We start from the raw sequence: 15,649 nt of genomic DNA, 5'->3' as shown, positions 1-15,649 counted from the left end.
TAGGAAAAAAAAATTATTTATCTCCTTTTGGGTAAAAATAAAAAAAATAATTTGATTTATCTCTCCTATATAATAAAGAGCAAGTGTCTGGATATATATATATATATATATATATAAATATATATATATATATATATATATATATATATACAGTCATGGTGAGAGGCAACCGCTGGGCAACGACAATCTCCCTCAAATTGCCCAAACTGCCATGTGGTGGTAGTCAGAAAAAGGGGAGGGGTGGGAAGGGTTGAATATTTGACGGGTCGCTTACCCTAGTAAAAGGCACTTCTAACATTTCTATAAAGTTTATCGAGTTTTATTTTCTTCTAATTGCGACATAGAATCTGAAACAAGGCCTCGTTACATCGTAATGTAGAATTACTGACGCGTTAACTAACCTGACATATCCTTCTGTTACTAATGGTTTATTTGACTTAGGCTTAAGATACACCTACAAGCGGATGGCTTTTAACTCGACCCCATCTATGCAGGGAGGGGGAATTTCAAAGAATGACTATACCTAAATTTTACACAATTATTTCTTTTCGAATAACATAAAAAACTGATTTCGAAAAATTATAGATAAATAAGGAACAAAAAAGCTTTGTTTAAATGGCACGGCGGGACTCAATTTTACCTTGTTCATATGAAAGTGTGAGTGGAATAAGATTGTAAAGAGAAAAGGCAATATTTTCTCTCTCTTTATCATACCCTTCTTTTCTCTGTCAAAATGTCTAAATTAACTACAACGTATAAGAACTTGGTAAATATGTAAAAGGGTATACTGTATATATATATATATATATATATATATATATATATATATATATATATATATATATATGTATATACATAATATATATACATATATATATATATGTATATATATATGTATATATATAATATATGTACATATATAATATATATATATATATATATATATATATATATATATATATATATATGTATGTATTTTGTTCATACTCTCACTCTCTCTCTCTCTCTCTCTCTCTCTCTCTCTCTCTCTCTCTCTCTCTCTCTCTCTCTCTCTCATGTTAATTTTTGAAATTTTTTTTTAAAGAAAACTAAATGAATAAAGAATACAGTTTCAAATTGACAACGTGCCTAAGAAAACGCGTGGGGCAGCCACTCTGAATCCCTTGTATCTTTCAGATAGTTTTTAAGTCATCACTAAAGAGATTGCTTGGATGTGAATAAACAAGTTGTTAAAGAGAAATGTGACATGTAAATGTTACTACCGGGATTTCAAATGAATACATCAGAGAGAGAGAGAGAGAGAGAGAGAGAGAGAGAGAGCGGGGTGGATATTGTAACTGTTTGTCCTAGAAACTTGCATACAAAGCTAAACAAAGCTTAAGAAAGAAGATTGTTTTCTTTCAATCCCACTGGGACTGAGAACGAAAGTGTGATGCACCCTGATCTTAAACACAATCTCCGCTTCACTGGCGATGAAGAAATATTCTCGGTAATTACTAACATGATGTCATGTCTGTAAGACTGTTTATTATGGGAACATATGGTGTGCTTTGTATAATCTGGATAAATGAGGCTAAATTTGTTTAGGCTATCAGTAAAACGTCTCTCGATGAATAATTTTCATTTATGTCATATATTTTGTTATCAAGTTTATATTATTTAGATGCAATTGCTTCTCTTTGATTTCCGTTAAATTCCATTCCTTTCATGTTACCGCTTTCGAGAAATATTTTAAGGATATCTTTGTTTCTTCCTCTTGTCACTTCAATATATCCCATCTTATACTTCCCTTTTCTTGCGTTTATCCACGTATTCCTCCATGAATCCCCAACGCTTCTTCCCTTCCCCCAGCATCTTCTTGACCTCCCCCTCCACCACCACCAACACCACCACCACCACCACCACCGTCGCAGTTGAGCCAATTATCCGCGTAGCATAATTATGAGTAGGTAATGAATTTTGAATCCCCGGGAAGACGTCGGAGCAGGTTCACGGTTACTTGTAAATGAGGTGTAATACAAGTACCTTAATACTACATAAAGGCCTCGCTGTGATCTACTATTCAGGTGGTCATCATGTATAGACAACCAGCAGGAATATATCGTCATATCTAGTAACCATGTTTGATTGAGGACCCGACCCGGGGTTCACTGTAGCGGGGTCGAGGCCGACGAGGCGTTGGCTCTTCTTCTTTTGCAACACTGGATGAAATTTTCACTACCGTAATTAAGCACAGCGGCTCACTTCGGGATACTAAATTTGTTCTCTTTTTGAGCAATGGGAAGGGTTTAGGAGAGGGGGAGAGGAGGGGGAAGAAGAAGAAAAAGAGCAAGAAAAAAAAATAAGAAACGCCGTGAGAGGGAATTAAGATACTTAGGCGGAACACTAATGGCTTAAATTGAAAATGCCTCTTCAAGGGCCGTGGGGTCATTAGTTTATAATATCTGTGAGGGGGTTATATGCCCGGAGAATTGAACTGAGCCAGGAATTCTGGATGCTTTTGGGGGAGAGGGGAAAGGAGCAAAACGGGGGTAGTGGAAGATGAGAACAATGGAGATGGGCCTATCTAGTTCTTGCATATTTTTAGAACTTTCTTTATTTTCATACAACAGATCTTTTATTTATCCTCATGTATATATTTTTTTTTTCTCAATGTAAAATTTGATATTATTAGATTTTTGGAGCAACAAGTCAGCGAATATATCCAGCATGTCAATAAAACACTTGAATAATAGATAATCAAGTTGATTATTCAGTCTTAGAAGATTAAAATTTTTTTTGACAATTAGAAAATATTAGTTATTAAAAAATGTATCTTGCATATTCCATCGCCAGTTATGTAAAAGAGCTCTGATAACTTTTCTACCACTTCATAATATTGGAATACAAAGAGAGAGAGAGAGAGAGAGAGAGAGAGAGAGAGAGAGAGAGAGAGAGAGAGAGAGTTGAGCAAATGAAAGACCTTCGATATGGTTGAATGCAACACCAAATGCAATGGTTCAAACTATATGTCATGATATTCAAAGGAAATTCTTCTGATAATCTGTAGTTTGTCCTTATTCATTAAATTGGCAATAATACCAGTCTTTGCAGGGATATAATTAGAATAGACAGTCGCGGATATAGGCAGTCAATAGAAATTTTGTTCACGCAATGCAATAGGAATTTTTCTTCTTTTTTTTTCTTTTTATTTTCATCACTTTTTCAATCTAGCTTTCTAATGAACTTATTTTCCATTTGGCTGAGTTAAGAGGTTGGAGAGGAGTTAAATATTATGAAATATAGTTTAAGAAATATGCAGTGTAACTGAAGAAAACATGAATAATGGAGATTTCTGTGATGTAATGTGCCAAGCCTTGATTAATGAGCTTTAATTGTCACATGTGGTAATTTGTGGATAGACATGATTTGACAGGTACATGATGATATTATGTTTCATGTTAGTATCAACTCTAAAACATCTGTTGTTAACAGACACACATGTTTCACTTTCCATTTATTACTTCTTCATATATCTATGCCCATACCTCATGGAAACATGAAAAAGGCCGAGTAGGAAGTGATTATCAATCCCCTCTTGGAAGAAGGATGGTCACAAGATTAAAGTGAAATATGAAGAAGAAGAGATTACCGAATTTGGTAGCAAAGGGAATGAAATGGAAATCTGTTATAGTATTAAGTCAAGTCGTCTCTCTCTTTCAACTGTTTTAGATGGCTATTTGCTTTTGTCAGTTTGAAATGAACTGTTTCCGCACTCAGGCAAGTGTTAAGGATTTTGGTGCTGGTTCGTAGACTACTATGATTATATACACACACATACAGTATATCTTTATATCTGTATATATGCATATATATATATATATATATATATATATATATATATATATATATATATATATGTATATATATATATGCATACTATATATATATATATATATATATATATATATATATATATATATATACAGTATATATATATATATATATATATATATATATATATATGTATATATAAATATAAATATATGCATGCTATATATATATATATATATATATATATATATATGTTTGTATGTGTATATATATATATATATATATATATATATACATATATATATATATATGTTTGTATGTATATATATACATATATATATATATATATATATATATATATATATATATATATATAGATATATGTCTGCGTATATATAATCATATATATAAATATTTATCCTGTCATAGCTTTCTTTGGTTTGTTTTCTAACTCTTATTGGCATACAGTTTCTCACTACGCTTCTGCGAGGTTGGTTCCACTACTTTGCCTGATATATATATATATATATATATATATATATATATATATATATATATATATATATATATATATATATATATATATTCTTTGTAATTTTCATTTAGATTTCAACTGATTTTTATTGTTTTGAATGAATTTGTAAAGAATTTTAACTGTTTCTTAATTCTTTTGTATATGTTTTATTTGTAGCCCTGGACAATGTGATTAAGAATCATGAAACGTTGGGAATAAAAAGGATATTTTGAACTACTCTTTCCCTATCCATACTATGATATTCGTGTTTATTACTGACGGTTTCTGCCTCCACCGAAGATATATATATATATATATATATATATATATATATATATATATATATATATATATTATCTGTCGTTGATAGTCTACAGCAGAGCAAAGGTCTCAGACATGTCCATGCACACTCCTCTCTGTTTGTTTTTATGCCAGTCTATACATACCCATCGAATTTTCTTAGCTAGTCAATCCATCTTCTTCTCTTCCTTCCCTGCTTCGTTTTGTCCATCTATTCTCTGTCATTCCCATCATATCTTCTGCCAACGTCCAATTCCTTTTCATGCTTGTTAGAATATTCTCTATATATTCTGATATCATAATCGTTTTCGTCCTGTTGCAGATTACAAAATGAGTTAGGATGTAGTGATGAATCGTTTGAAAAGCGAGTGACAAGGGGGACACAACGATCATTTCTCTTGCTTAAAACTCATCGTTAATGGTAAGGACTGACATTGCGAATGTGGAATGACTGTTGATTAGTGCGTGTGTCAGTCATTCTCCTCGCCTATTGATTAGGAGATCCCTCGATGACGAGAGAGAGGGAGAGAGAGAGAATTGTAACCAAACATAGAACTGCAATAGTAAGGAGAGATGTGATAAGATAAATATTTCTTTCCGAATAATATTTGAAAATGTCTTTTCCTGAGAACTTTAAATCATAAGAATTACAATTGAAGTACAATTGTTTGGGGCATCGAGAGAGAGAGAGAGAGAGAGAGAGAGAGAGAGAGAGAGATATTATATGAAGGGTAAATTGACCTTACATTGACTAAGGTTGCTGGAGAGCTGCATTTATTACTCTTTATACAAATCACATCCTTATTACTATGATCATCATTTAATAACATCTCTCTCCTCTCACAAACAATAAAAGCCTCCTTTACCCAAATTATGGTAAATCATTATTTACTCAGACAAACTCCATCTCTGGCTGTCTCTCTGTCACACAAACAAGGTAAACTTCCTTTTCCCAGCTGATGCTAATAGCCTCTCTAATTCATCTGTTGCTAATGAATGATGATAACCCCGCCTCTGAATATTCCAGCCGGGAGAGGACTCGTGACATTTGGTTATCATGTTTGACTGAGCACCGGTAATTATCAAACAAATGCTGGTATAAATTGGAAATCAAAGTCGCGACGCAGCTTCCGAATATCTGATGACTTCTAAAACGGAAAGAGATACGGATTCGTTTTTAATGAGATATCTCTTTTTCATATGTATGGCGGATGGATGACGTGCATGAGTTCACTCGTGTGAAAGGGATGTTGCTGTTGTGTTTGTCAGTCCTTGTCGAAAAGGGGGTTAACTTATTTGGTAGTGGGCTTTATTCTTCTTCTTCTTCTTCTTCTTCTTCTTCTTAGAGAGAGAGAGAGAGAGAGAGAGAGAGAGAGAGAGAGAGAGAGAGAGAGAGAGAGAGAGAAATATATATTCTTTTATTTCGTTCTATCAAAATCTAGATACGACCATTAATATCAGTGATTTTATTACTCTCACTTTCTAAACATAGCGTACTTTAAATATTGAACTCAACATATACAAACTTAACATTCCTTGCTCTTCCCAATATTAAGCGTACGTGCGCGCGTTTGTGTGTGATGAAGAGAGACTGAAAGATGGACAGCTAGTGGCGTTATTCTGGTATTCTGAAACATGAATAGGATCGGTTGGCTAAAGCTGTCAGCTGTTATTAATTCAAGGCAATGCTTTTGTTCCCATTAAAGCTTCAGCGAGGCAATCGTTCTCTTCTTGTTGATTTAGAGATTGCTGCAAGAGCTCATTACTGCCGACAAAGCAATTATTCGTTTAGTGGTCGTTCATTTGAGTCGCAACGTCGACGGACGGCGACTAAATCGGCAGTGGCAGATATATTTCAATTTAATGAATGATTTTTCATTTAGGTTCTGGCCGGTAATTGTGCCTTCACTTAACGGACGATGCCGTTTGAGGAAATTCAATTTTCGCTGTGAATAAGTTAAATACTAATTGAAAATGATTGTAATGTGTTTATCATATGGCGTTGTATATATACATAATTCCCAAATCAATAAAAGGTACTCGAAATATGTTCACGTTTGTCTTTTGTAACCAAGAGACTAATGGTAGAAATATGTTCACGTTCGTCTTTTATATGAAGAGTCTCTAATGGTCTTAATGTACGTTGATGGGATGGCTTATAGGTAATAGTGCAAAGCCACAAATTTAATGGTTTTTTTTTTTCCTGAGCTTCAGAGCTGAAAGGAAAACTACGTGTCGGATACAACAGCTAATGAATGAATTAATACCTTTTATGCTGCCGTAGAATATGATTTTAAAGCATAAACAAACACAAATTAATAGAATAACTTTGATAAAGCTTTCCATCTTAACGACGGTTTAGAGCCCAGTGTTGATTGGAGAACAGCGTTATAAAGGAGATAAATAAAAGAAAACCAAGAAATAATGGGGATAAGTAATAGCAAACCAAGAAATTAAGGGAATAGGTAAAAGCAAAACCCAATAAATAAAAACAGATCAAGATATAATGGTAATCAATAAAAGAAAACCAAGAAATAATGCCCAAGAAGTAGTGGAAATAAATAATAAAAGCCAAGAAATAATGGTAATAAATAAAAACAAACCAAAAAATAATGGAAATGAATAAAAGCAAACCCAAGAAATGGAAATAAATAAAAGCAAACCAAGAAATAATATTAATAGATAAAAGCAAATCAATGAACAATGTTAATAGAATAAAATTAAACCAAGAAATAATGAAAATAAATTAAAGAAAATTAAGGGATAATTCAATGAATAAAAGTAAACCAAGAAATAAAGGGAATGAATAAAAGCAATCCAAGAAATAATGGAATGAATACCAAGAAATAATGGAAATAGATAAAAGCAAACCAAGAAATAAAAGTAATAAATAAAAGCAAACCAAGAAATAAAAGGAATAAATAAAAGCAAACCAAGAAATAATAGAAGTAAATACCAAGAAATAATGGAATTTAATAAAAGCAAACAAAGGAATAATAGAAATGTATAAAAGAAAACCAACAAATAATAGAAATGTATAAAAGAAAACCAACAAATAATAGAAATAAGTACCAAGAAATAATGGAAACGAGTAAAAGCACACTAAGAAATAATAGAATCGTATAAAGGCAAATCAAGAAATAATGGAGATAAATAAAAGCAACTAAAAAAATAATTGAAATATTTATGGAAATAGATAATACCAACCCAAGAAATAATGGATATAGATAAAAACAAAACCAAAAATAATGACAATAAATTAAAGCAAACCATCTATGTAAAGATCTTTATAAGAATCCGCAGATAAAAGAGCTTCTGTATTGATGCTTCAAGGTATATTGTCAGCTGCGAAAATCTGTTCTACTCTTTCTTCTTCTCCTTAAGCATCATCATCATTTGATGAGCGAATGTACTTAGGGATGGATGAGTTTCCTCAAGATCTCTCTCTCTCTCTCTCTCTCTCTCTCTCTCTCTCTCTCTCTCTCTCCAAGAAAGCAATCGGGTGAAGTTGTTTATCGTTGTATGTCAATACCTCTTCCGCGTTGCTCAATGAGTTTCATCCGGAGGCCGATGGAGAAAAATGATTCTCTCTCTCTCTCTCTCTCTCTCTCTCTCTCTCTCTCTCTCTCTCTCTCTCTCTCTCTTTCTTGAACTGTGATAACTTGATTGGTATCTTTGACTCTATCTTGTATGTTGGGTCAACGGAAATATATTGTAATTTTTTTTCTCGCCCCTTCTCTCATATTCCCTTGGTGGTGCACAGAGATGTTAATTAATGACTACCTGATTAATATCTCTCTCTCTCTCTCTCTCTCTCTCTCTCTCTCTCTCTCTCTCTCTCTCTCTTGATCTGTGATAACTTGATTGGTAACTTTTGTTTTATCCTTTATGTTGTGTCAACGGAAATACATTGAGCAGGAATATCGTCAAAATCTTTTTTTTCCTCGCCCATTATCTCAATTCTCATTCTGGTGCATAGAGATATGTTAACCAATGACTACCTGATTAATCTCTCTCTCTCTCTCTTTCTCTCTCTCTCTCTCTCTCTCTCTCTCTCTCTCTCTCTCTCTCTCTCTCTCTCTCGTTAGCACATATTAGATATGAAACTAAAGATAACCTTCAGATCTCTTGTCTCTGTTTAGCTGTCGTAATGGCTCTCTCTCTCTCTCTCTCTCTCTCTCTCTCTCTCTCTCTCTCTCTCTCTCTCTCTCTCTCTCTCTGTGTTCTCCGTAAAATTTAAGCATGTGTACAATTATAGTTAAAAAGTGTCAAGTCGGGTATTCGTAAATTTGAAGGATTTTTTTTTCCATTCGTGATTACTAAACAACAATACGTTTGAGTGACGCAATAGACAGCGCGGAAGGTGCAAAAATCGTGGTATGTCAATTGTGCAAAATTATACGTCATAAATGCTAAGTCCGTGCTTGTCGTCCTTTTTTCTTTCTTTCTTTTTTTGGGTGGGCGGGGGGGGGGGGCGAGTTGTACGAAGTAGTGGACATAACTCGAGATACCAGTGGAAGATTGTTTTATGTATTTATTTTTGGTTTGTGTTACATCTGTTATTGCTGTACTTTATATTTTTCTTTGCGAATTTTTAATGTTTTATATCTGTTTATTGTTATTATAATCAAGGTGTTAATCAGAGCACCTGTCGTTGAACAGTTCAACGACAGGGTCTCCGATTAACACCTTGTAGTTCAATTTGAACTACAATTATAAGCAAGGTTGCAACTACAGACTGCAGATTTGCAAAGAGCCAGTGTCTGGATGAGATGGCAGATAATCTAAAACAAATATTGCAGATTAGTATGATAAACAGACATTTATCCTGAATATAACATTTTCTGAGAATTATATATATATATATATATATATATATATATATATATATATATATATATATGTATATATATATATATATATATATATATATACATATATATATATATATATATATATATATATATATAGTATGTATGTGTGTGTCTTTGAAATATTGTGTAGTAAATAGAAAAAGAATGAAACATACTTATCCAATATCATGGGCTTTTTCCTTAATGTTAAGAGAACATGACCCAACATAATAATGTGATGCGGCTCTAATGGCGAATTATAAAGAAGATGAGGCAAGACAACGAGGTGCGAAGTGTATCCTCTCTCTCTCTCTCTCTCTCTCTCTCTCTCTCTCTCTCTCTCTCTCTCTCTCTCTCTCTCTCTCTCTCGCACCTTCCCCGAGCGTAAAGTAACAGGGAATGAGGGCACCAAAGCTGTTTGTTTTGATAGGGACGCTCGTCTAAACCCAGCTCGGTGGTCCTCCCTCTCACGACTTCAAGTGTCCCCTACGAATTTGCAGTTTTTTTTTCTCTGGTTATTTTATGGAGTTGGTTATCAGAAATTAAATCTAATAGATAGTCAACGGACTAGAACATACGAGATGTTTCATATTGGAAGAAATCTACCTTTCTCGTTTCAGTTTATCTTCTTGAGAGCATGACAAAATCTATTGACAGCTTCACTAACATGTAGAATTAGTTTAATTTGTGGTTTTAATAAACAGCAGTACCATTGTACCGCATCGTACTTCCGGTGACTTATCTTCATTCGTTGAAAGATACCGAAAAAGTTTATCATCTCCATGAAATACGGAAAGAGAACGTTACCATAAACGAGTAGTAGTTTATGCACCATAATTCTCCGATGACTCTTAAGTAGCGTCTGTCAGTGGTTGATGACCTAAGAGAGCCCTGTCAGTTCTGTGGGGTCAGGGGTAAAGAGGACTATGCTGACAGGGTCCTGCATTATCCCGGGCAGTCAAGATCTTCAAGAGTGCGCAACACGAGTCTTGGGTCCTACTTGAGATGGTGAGTTCTTTCGGACACAATAGATCTGAGGTTCTTATGTGTAACGTTTACATTCTATTCATCTCCCATCGACAAAGTCTGCGCAGTCTTTCCCGTGCTTCCTGTCCTCCCTCCGTGGGGTGTGAGGGACCTATAGCTATTTTCACCTGCACGTGATAAGGTGGTCCTTGGGGGTGAGAGTGGTCCTTGGGGGTGAGAGTGGTCCTTGGTCTTTCTGGTGTTAGAAGTGATCTTGGTTTAAATCCCTATACCACTCCATACACCATTTCAAAGGACGTGAAAGGCCTAAAATCCTCCCCCCCCCCCTCCAACAAACAAAGTCCAACGGGGTGAGATCAAGTCTTCAGGATCTACTACTACTCCCTGCACCCCATTAACCCCCTGAGGGAGACGGAGGCTCGGGTGCTCAATTCCCACGGGGCCTTACACGAGCAACATCTCTCGTTATCTTCACACTATCTAAGTTTTAATGCCAGCGTTTATTTTTCAGGGGTCGGACTTAAGATAACAACACCATCATATTAAAAACAGATCAGACTAAATGGCTGATGCTGCTGTTAACACACTCATCCAATTTCCGCCCCCCTTCCACCCCGTACAAACCCCTCCTCCCACCTTCAGGAGTACTATGTCCTCCTCCCACATTAGTTCTTCGTTTCTCATATTCTGCATCGCTTCCACGGCATTCTGTTGGCTTTGCAATGTATTTTATTTTATGTTGTTGTTGTTATTGAAAAGTTAAGCACTTTTCTCTGTTATTATAGATAAGATATATAAAAAAAGGCAAAACTGCCTTTATGATGGTAGAGAAGAAAACATTTTTCAGGATTAGCAAAACACAGCCTATTAATTAATTATATGACAATGATCGTCTTTGGGGTCCTACAAAATACGAAACATTTATAATCACCATTGATGATTTATTTTAGTAGCCATAAGGTATGCTTATTCGAAAATGTAACACATTTCAAACCTCTTAACAGACAATGTACTTTAAATGACGTCATGTGATTTATATCGTAATGGGATCATCCTTATCATTTAGCTACATCAAACTTGTGTTCACAAGTCAACAGGTCATGAAGGGGAGAAATATAGATGACAACTTATCAAGATACAATTGTCAATAAAATTGCAATAACTGGCAGTTAATCATGTTTGTACGTTGTGACTTGTTTGAATATTGTAGTGACCTTGTTGAATTTTGTTGAATTAACTATGTAGTTTTCCATCATCAGGCTCAATACTACACCGTGTTCTAGAAGTTTTATTCCAGCTGTGACCAGATTGTGAAATGATCTTCTTAATCAGACAGTTGAATCCGTGGAACTTCAGTAGTTCAAATTTATAGCAAATGTTTTTATGTTGAGCAGACTGACATGAGTCTCTCTTCATAGTTTATATATGACATATCTATTTTAATATTGATACTGATCTTGAGATATGTTATATCCTTTATTCATTACTTATGGTGTAGTTTATTTATTTCCTTATTTCTTTTCCTCACTAGGCTATTTTCCATTGTTGGAGGCCTTGGGCTTCTAGCATCCTGCTTTTCCAATTTGGGCTGTAGCTTAGCTATTAATATGAAACTAATTTGTATCTTTTAAGATATAACTAATTAATCTTTAATCATTCCTAAGCTAATCTGGCTGAATTTTATTTATTATTCCACCATATATCCTGGAATTTGATGATATCAGTATAGATGGTGCATATATTTCCACCATAATTTAAACTTGAAACAACGTTCTGATACATAATTTTGTTCAATTCTATTTTTACGGTTTTCTTCATCTAGTTACTTTTATGCAAGATTATGCGTTAATAAATAGCATTTGATTTCAAATTCTTAAATGATTTATCATTTGAGTCGTTGTTTTGTTATACTTAATTTGCATAATTAAGAGAGTTTTAATAGTAAGACATGCTAAATCATTAGAACACACATATAAACAGATGGTTAGGCCTAGATGTGTCTGCGGATAATAATAACTAACTGTTCAGAAGATTGTTTGTCAAACGCAAAGAAATCATGTCTGCTACAACCAAATCACGTTAGTTAGCATTAGTAGTTTGGATCAATAACAATTCAACAATACTTTACTACTGTAATACTAATGGTTGCAATGCAGCTTTGGAATACTCTTGGGATATTCTCTAAAGGTTAATAATACAAAAACGTCAAATTAATTTTCAGGTCAAAACCATAATGAACTCATTTTATTTAGTGCAGCTTTTAAAAGAAGAAATCATTTAGCACAAAATAGTAAATATCTAATAATTATTCAATTTTCAGTTTTATCTATTTTCTTTTGAATTACTCTGAATGGCTTCTTAGGCCCCAGTTCCAGGCACTGTATCTTAAATAATAAATCTTATCCTTCATAAATCTAATCTGTCAATGTTTTTATACAAAGGGCACTTTCACTTGAGGTTACCTTCAAAATGACTTCGTACTTCGGTGCTGAGTGGTCCCCTAGAACCCAGCGCTGGTTCACATTGCATAGCCATAAGTATAATCTATTGGTATCGTATCTTAATGGCGGCGTTCTTTTGAATTCATATTTCTTTCCTTTTATTATGTCTTATAAATAATTTTTTTTATATATTTCAGAGGATTGGAGCCGATTCTCAGTGTACGAAGTAGAATCTGATCAAGGTTGCGACCACTACCTGTTCCAGCTGGACCGTAAATTTGCGATCCTCGTCAATCAAGTGTTCACTAGTTCTGTGAGTTTGATTATTATTATTATTATTATTATTATTGTATGTGTTGTTGTTGTTGTTGTTTATTAGGTAAGTTACAACCTTAGATAAGAAGGATGCTATAAGCCTAAGGGCTCCAACAAGGAATAATAGCCCAGTGAGGAAAAGAAATAAGGAAACAGATAGAATAGTGTGCCTGAGTGTACCCTCAAGCAAGATAACTCTAACGAAGTCATTGCATCTAAGCTAGCCAAAGTGTGAATTTTGGGTTACTTTTTAGGAATTGCCAATTCACTTGACCTGAAATAGGGGTCCGATTCACATTCGAGAGAATTTTTTTTTTTTAGATTATTGCATGAATAAATTTATTGAATTTCTATGGCCCAGACAACCTAATAAAATTATGAGTAAACCCATTTATATAGAAATAGATATTAGAATTCTCAAAGATGATCATCATCAGTTTGTACATCACTGTCAGTCGTCTGCCCTTGTTTCACTAGACGTTGAGCTTTCTATGTGTTTGTAATATCTGAAAGATGACCGATCAATTTATCGTTTTCAAATGCTTGCGCAATAATGGATGCTCATTATGTAGTCTTTTCTTCTCGAGTTGAATAGCCTCTCATTTCACTCAATATATGGTGTTAGATTGGCTTGAAATCAGATCTTATCTATTCGAGAAAAGAGGTGACAAACATAAAACATTACTATTTAATAGACGGTAATGCTTTAGTGTGTCACCAATATAGGATTCAATACCAATGTTTGAGAGAGAGAGAGAGAGAGAGAGAGAGAGAGAGAGAGAGAGAGAGAGAGAGAGAGAGAGAGAGAGAGAGAGAGAGAGAGAGAATCTGTTCTTGCGAAAGTCTGCGGTGAAAATAAATAGTTTCACAAATTGTTTTTATGTGAATCGCTATGCGAAAGTTATTTCCAAAGAATTTCGAGTTTCCAATGAAAAATATAGAAAAAGTTTAAATAGTCAAAGCTGTCGTTTATATACAAAAATTCCATTCAATAGAAAAACTACAAACATTTTCAATACATATTTTTCACTGGTTCGGTACTACAGAACCTAAGATTTTCAGGTCATTCGATATATTACCGATTGCTATATTTATTATTTCACTAAAAAGGTTTTTTTTATATGGAAAACAAAATGAAACGTATACTCTATCTGAAGATGTTGACAGTTATATTAGTAAGAGTGATTAGCCGACAGTCAGAGTGAAGTGTTCGGTTCTCGGGAGATCTCCCTGGTGTCCAGTATGCCTCAGTTGACCTCAGTTGCGGAATAGGGACTTTGTTTATAAGGATATCTTTGCAGCTCGCAGCTAAGGAAGGGGAATGGAATGAGAAAAATAAAGGAAAACACAAAGTCTTGAGGATTTATTGCTCAGTTTTAATTGTTTGCCATCCTCGCTACACTGGGGTCAAATCCTTCTCTCTCTCTCTCTCTCTCCTCTCTCTCTCTCTCTCTCTCTCTCTCTCTCTCTCTCTCTCTCTCCACAAATATAGTCTCATTATTCTGCACGTCACGCATAAGAGAGTCCTTATATTCACGGGTTTGACGAAGGGAACATTCTCTAAAGGATCTTTCTCGTCCTTACTCAGATAATAAAGCTTACGGTAAATATAACGTTTTCGTGGGCACTTTAAAATACACTGCCGTTGTAACATCTAATAAGTGGAAGAGTGTTTTAGTTAATTTTTTTCCCCCTTTTTTATTGTGGCCGGTCAGGCTAAAAGAGTCAAGAAGTACAGTGCCAGATCTTTCAACTGATCAATAGCTGATCAGTCTGTTGTGCAGAATTTGGAGGAATCGCTTAATTTGGTAATAAAAGTTACGAGAGAAGGGGATGGGGAGTTTAGCTTGGATTGAATATTGTGAATTAGTGAAAGTTAATACACAATGAAAATATGGCATTGGCAGACACACTCACTCACACTCACCAGTCCATAGAATATAGAAATAGACTTATAATGACATTTGTGAACAATAAGAACGCCTTTGGTAGTGGGCACCGGCCAATTTTGTGGAGTCCTGCATTATTTTTCTCTTAATTATGTAAATTTGATTAAGTTTGTTTATGAGCATAGCAAGTGTAAAGTTAATGTTAGTGGAGCCTATCAAATGAATTTACAATGAACAGCTGAGAACTCCAAGGGAATGTGTTGTCACCTATGTTGTTTATCCTCATTGATTTTGTAATGCGTATTACAGTTGGAGATGACAGAGAAGGATTGGACTGGAATGGTAATAGGAAACTAGCTGACCTAAAGTATGCTGATGATGTTTTCCTTATTAGCAGAACACCACAGGACTTGCAAAGCTTCAGAGGGAACCCATTGTTAATAAAAATAATTATTTTAGAAATGAGAGCTCTAATTTTTTGAGTTCGGAACCAAAAATCTACAAAATTAATTCAATAAAAACACTTATATAGATGTT

This window comes from Palaemon carinicauda, chromosome 11, assembly GCF_036898095.1.
Source record: "Palaemon carinicauda isolate YSFRI2023 chromosome 11, ASM3689809v2, whole genome shotgun sequence".
Taxonomy (NCBI): Eukaryota; Metazoa; Arthropoda; class Malacostraca; order Decapoda; family Palaemonidae; genus Palaemon; species Palaemon carinicauda.
Note: the sequence above shows the minus strand (reverse complement) of the source record.